This window comes from Mesoplodon mirus (assembly GCF_964341445.2).
Source record: "Mesoplodon mirus genome assembly, chromosome: 6".
Classification (NCBI taxonomy): Eukaryota; Metazoa; Chordata; class Mammalia; order Artiodactyla; family Ziphiidae; genus Mesoplodon; species Mesoplodon mirus.
The window spans coordinates 144,048,265-144,054,439 of record NC_138982.1 but is presented as its reverse complement, the minus strand read 5'-3'; positions in this window follow the sequence as shown (position 1 = coordinate 144,054,439).

Sequence of the window (6,175 nt, the reverse complement as noted above, 5' to 3'; positions counted from 1 at the left end):
GCCCCCTCCTCCTGCCCTTCCCCCTCTTTGTGAAACAGGCTTGTTTTCTTTAGCAGGAAGTGGGCACCAGCCTGAAGCACATGGCTGCGATGGTGCCCGCAGGCCAGTCGAAGCCCCTCTCACTAACCCTGACCTCTCCCCACAGAGCAGTGGTGGGCTGGAGCCGGCTCACACCAGCTCAGGAGAGCGGCTTTTGAAATTCTCAGGCATTTTGTAAATCAACTGTTAAAACGTTGATGGCTCAGAATCAGCCACGGTGGGAGGAGCATTTGCATCATGGAAATTGGCAAATGCCACAGACACCCCAGCTCAGCCCCCCAGTGCTCACTGCTACGAGGGTGACACTTCCTCCAGAATAGAGGGTAGGATGCTGTTACCCAAAGCCACGTCACAGTGGCGCACGCAAAACACACAGAAATGGTACCCGAGGTCACATGAGTAAAGGACAGAATTGGAGCTCAAACCCAGGTTTTCCAAACCCAATTTAATTCCTTTGGACAATGCTGGTGGTGACGCTGAATAATTACTGTCTCCTTCATTATGGGAAACGATTTCTTGTAATTCTATTAATTTTGTGTGTATCCATTGTCTGCTGGCCCTTGGGGTCTGGGGGAGGGAGGAAGTACGGGATAGGGATTGAGGAGAAGATTACTCTGATTTGGGACCATGCACTGTGTCCAGAGACTCTACAGCCATTGGGTGTTCATGGCAGACTTTCATATAGTATCACTTACACGTGGAATCTAAAAGAATGATACAAAGGAGCTTATTTACAAAACAAACAGACTTAGGAAACAAACTGATGGTTACCAAAAGGGAAAGGTGGGAGGTGGAATAAGTTAGGAGGTTGGGATTAACATACACAACTACTATATATAAAATAGATAAATCAACGAGGATCTACTGTATAGCACAGGGGACTCAATACTCCATAACAACGTATATGGGAGAAGAATCTGAAAAAGAATAGATATATGTATGTGTATAACTGAATCACTTTGCTGTACACCTGAAACTAACACAACATTCTAAATCAACTATACTCCAATATAAAGTAAAAATTTAATAAAAACAAAAACAAAAACAGACTTTCAAGTTCTAGAATTTGGTTGGGGGACTCAGTCAAATGGACTAAAACACTAGAAACAAGACTGGATTGCCACCAGGTGTCGGCCACCAGGACAGAAAGACCCATTTGACAGAGCTCTCCCCTGCTGGTCTTGGCCACCCCTCCGTGCAGCCCCCAGGCTCACACAGCTGTTCACAGGTACCCCCGGGCTTCCTCTGTCCTGTAATGCACAAAGCCCTGCCCTTCAGAGCAACACAAGCTGCTCAGCTCAAGATAGGGACCTATTGGTTAAGGCATTTGTCTCCATAATAGCACGTGTACCCAGCAGGGGTTCCACTGGCCCGCGTGTGTGGGTCCTGGGGAGCCTGGGTGACTTCACGTGTCATCACCTGGGGACCGGGCTCTTGGCATCTCTGGGAAGGGGATACATCAGTGGTTCTCAGCTGGGGTGATTTTGCTCCCCCAGACACATTTGGCAATGTCCAGAGACATTTCTGGTTATCATAATTGGGAGGAGGGGTGCTTCTGGCATCTTACTGGGTCCAGACCAAGGATGCTGCTGGTTGCCCACAATGCACAGGACAGCCCCCACAAGAAGCAATTATCCCTCCCCAGTGTCAACAGTGCCGAGGTTGGGAAACCCTGGACCACATAAATGGAGCAGGTTTGCAGGTGAATCACTGTCACAGAGGTGACCGGGTGCCACTCCCTGCCCAGGTCCTGGGCTTGTGGTGAACTTGGCACATGGTCACCGTTGCACCCTTTGAAATAAGCAATGTCTACACAAACAAGTGACAGCAAACAGCAGAGCAAGGCAGAGCATGGCTAAGGACATCGGGGTCCCTGGGGTGCAGAGGGAGGAGGCTGGGTGGGCTGGGGGTAGGGTTACGCTTGTAGTACTTTTAAATTTTGTACTTTCCCAGCTTGTACTTTTAAACTTTGTTTAAGGTGCTTTTTAAAGCAGATTTGAAAAATATTTTAGTTGAATTTATTTTTCCTTTTATAGTTCCAGATTTCTGTGTCATGGTTACAAAGGCCTTCCCCCAATTCTGAGATACTTTTAAAAAGTTCTCACATGGTGTCTTCTAGTACTTTTACAATTTTACTTTTTACATTTAAACCTTTTATTTTTTTCTTGCAATGAGTGAGGAACGACTCCAACCTTCTCTTCCCCGGATGGCGACCCTATTGTCCCAACATCACTGACTTAATCATCTCCCCCCCACTCCACCCAGTCATTCCATTACCCAGTTTAACATACAGAAACACCTATATTTCAGGGCTGATTCTTGTCTTTCTATTTATACCTCTGATTGCTCTGCCTAAAATCCAGTGCTTCTGCCACACTGTTTTAACTACAGTAGCTTTATAATGGGTTTAATATCTGTTGGGGTTACTTCCCCTCTTTATCCCAACACTCCCTTTTGGATTTTGTTAGTTATTCCTCCTGGAAGTTTGTTTTTCCTCATGAACTTCAGAATCCACTCATTTCTCCCTCAAAAGTCATTTTCATGATTTGAATTTGATCGTGATCACCCTGTGGATGAATTTAGGAGATGGCATCCTTGTGATATTGAGTCTTGCTTTCTATGGGGGAACATGGTGTGCCTTTCCAACCATTCCAGCCTTCTTCTGTGCCCCTCGGTGGTATGTTAAGTTCTCATGAGTCCTGTAAGTGTATTCTTAGGTATTTCATGTTGTGCTGTCATGGCCATGCAAACGGGACATTCTCTGTGTCATATCTCCTAAGGATGTGGCCCTAAACAAAAGCTATTGATGTTTGAACTAACCCATGAGCTCAGCCATGTTGCTGAATTCTCTTCCTGGGGTACGAGGATTTCAGTCCATTTCTTGGGGTTCCAGGCTTATGGTCCCAGCATCTGAAAGTACTGACAACTAGTTTTTGATGCGTGGTCAGAGGGTGCAGGGTCTCTGTACGTGGGTGGGAAGGATGCCTCTGTTCCCCACTTCCTCTGCCATGCTCCTTGGACTGATCTGGGGGTCTGATGGAGTGAGAGAAGCAGTTAGGGCTGTTTGTAGGCCTTTGTGAGCCCCCTGAGACTAGGTGACAAAGGGACTTGGAGAGGATGAGACCCCCAGCCTGGCTGTGTGTAGGAGGTTCTGGGAGCATGGGCTGTGACCCTAGGTGGGTGCCTTCCTCTAGACGGTAGGATGGCAAAGCCACTAGGGGCTCTTGAACTTGGGGGCTGAGAAGGGCAGTGTCCCACAGATCCCTTCCCGAGCACCTGTGCTCCCCAGAGGGCTCCCAGAAATAACTGGGGTGTGAAGAGGGGGTCAGCACAAATGTCCCCGCAGCTTGTTCTTCACCAAGGCCAGGGAGGGAGGACCTTTAGGTGACCCAGTTTCTGGCCTTTACTCCTCACAAGACCTGCCCACAGGGAGTTAGATTTTTATGTTAAATGTTTGAAAATAAGTACAGAAAAAGTCAGAAGGGGTTGTGTATGGATCTGGACGCTTTAAACAGGCTTGGCTGATGGTGACTTTTATTATGGTCCTTGTGCTGAGCTGCATGTCCTGGCCATTAACCAGTCCTTCAGAAGTATCCATTTTTGGTGTTTGTATCAATGTCTTTTATGCTCTGTAGTAGTCTTGGGGCTGCCTTGACAAAGTGCCACAGGCTGGGTGGCTCAAAAAATAGTTGTTTATTTTAGTCTTATACTCTGGAGGTTTGAAGTCCAAGATTGAGGTGTGGGCAGGGCTGGTCCCTCTGAGGCCTCTCTCCTGGGCATGTAGATGGGCTTCTTCTCCCTGTGTTCTCACAATGATTGACCCTCTGTATGTCTGTGTCCTAGTCTCCTCTTCTTATAAGGACTCCAGTCATCTTGGATTAGGGCCCACCCCAATGACCTCATTTTAGTTTTATCACCTCTTTAAAGACCCATCTCCAATAGAAGTCACATTCTGAAGTGCTGTGGGTTAGGACTTCAACTCATAAAATTTGGGGGGACATGATTCAACCCATAAAATTCACCAACATGACTCATACCTAAAGCATCTCAAATTTGGTGCTAAAATAAGACTTGCTTCAGTGGAAAATTATGATGGCTCTTTCTTCTCAAAGAAACATAGCAGTGTTTGCAGGGATGGGTGGCCCCAGGCCTGTGGCTGAAGGCTTCTCTGTCACAGGCATGAGCTCAGGCCCCTCAATTCCTTTGCAGCCCTGCCCAAGGCCAGCTCCTCCTCCCCCTTTCAGCCTCCTCTCATCTTCCAAAAGAGCCAAGTACTGGCCAGGAGAAGCCCCCGTCACTGTGCCACAAAGTTATTAAACAACATTAACCTCCACCGTGTGGAGGGCAGCAAGCAAAACACGGTGGAGGGCTCCTTTCCAGGTTTGTGTTTTCAAGCTGACAGGTGAGGAAACCAAAGAGATAATGTGGGCGGGGTTGGAGGTGGGTGCCAGTGGGCACAGGACATCTATTTCCAGATGATGTCAGCAGGGCTCAGACTAGGCTTGTAAACACCCGAGGACCAGCAGAGCCAAAGCAAAGAGGAAAGAGGAGAGTGCTCAGAAATCTTTCTTTTTTTTTTTTTTTTTTTGTGGTACACGGGCCTCTCACTGTTGTGGCCTCTCCCGTTGCGCAACACAGGCTCCGGACGCGCAGGCCCAGCGGCCATGGCTCACGGGCCCAGCCGCTCCACGGCATGTGGGATCTTCCCGGACCGGGGCATGAACCCGCGTCCCCTGCATCGGTAGGCGGACTCTCAACCACTGCGCCACCAGGGAAGCCCTCTTTTCTTCTTTTTTGGTTCCTTATTAGTTCATAGAGTTGAAAACTTAACACCAAATAATGAAAAGCTTCCAAAGGCACCTCCATCCTTGCCCTTCCGCAGGACAGCTCTGTGCCCAAGGACGCCCCGCACAGTGAGGGTCATTCTGGAAGCCGAGAATGACAGAAGTGGGCTTTTCTATCTTTGCAGCAGAAGTGGGGGGCTAGTCAGAAGAATTAGAGAATATAAAGAAAACAGTGTTTCTTGCACACTTGACTTCAAGCTCCGAGATTCAAACCCATCTCGTCGTCCCGTGTAAACCCCCATCAGCAGCCCAGTGAAGAGGAGGTCGTTGTCTGCCCCCTTCATCACCCAGGGGTGTGAGACCCCAAAGCCTCCCCCCCTGAGAGGGTGAACCCGGACATCTTGTGGACCACCCCAAAGCAGTGACCACTATGTAAACCCCATTTGCTTGATTTGTGAAGTTTTTATCATCATCGTGATTAGGAAGGGCTGTGTGGCTCTGGGATATCCAGGAGAGAATGCAGAGTGATTGCGAGGTGGTGGTGTAGCACATCCAACCACGACTACACCCTCCCTCTGAGCACTTGGAGGACTTTTTCTTTTTCTTCAGCATGGATGGGGTGAGAGGACACCGCTGGGGGCCCCCCCTCGACTGCCTGGACCAGCTTCTTCAAAGTCAGAGCACCGTTGCTACACCATCTCTGGATACTTCACTGTGCCTGGTGGGCTTGGGGGCTCTCTGGTTTTTCCTTCCTATTAGTTAGGGCAGGACCCACTGCCTTCATTTGCAAAGCTCCCCTCCCCCCTCCACTTGATCAAAGGGAGAAAAAGAGAAGCTAAATAAGACCTGCACCAAGGGGGGATGTCACAAATCCTTACACCCTGGCCTCTGTATAAGCAGCTGGAAGTGCTTGGAAGGACTGGGGGTGGGGTGGGCTGAAGACTGAGCAGCCCCAGAGATGTGCACATCCTAATCCCTGGACCTGTGACTACGTTACATCACATGGCAAAGAGGACTTTGCAGGTGGGATTAAGTTATGGGTCTTGAGATGGGGAGATATTCCCAGATTGTTGGGATTATTGGGTGGGTTCAATGTAATCCCAGGGGAATTTGCAAAAGGGAGACAGGAAGGTCAGAAGCAGAAGGCAATGTGACTGTAAGGAGAGGAGCAGGGAGATCTGAAGAGGCACCACTGCTGCCTTTGAAGACAGAGGAAGGTGCTGTGAGCCAAGGAATGCAGGCGCCTCTAAAGCCTGGAGAAGCAGGGAAGCAGACTCTCCCCAGGGCCGCGGAAGGAAAGGAACCTGCTGGCCTATTTCAGAACTGCTGACCTGCAGGACTATACCAGAGTA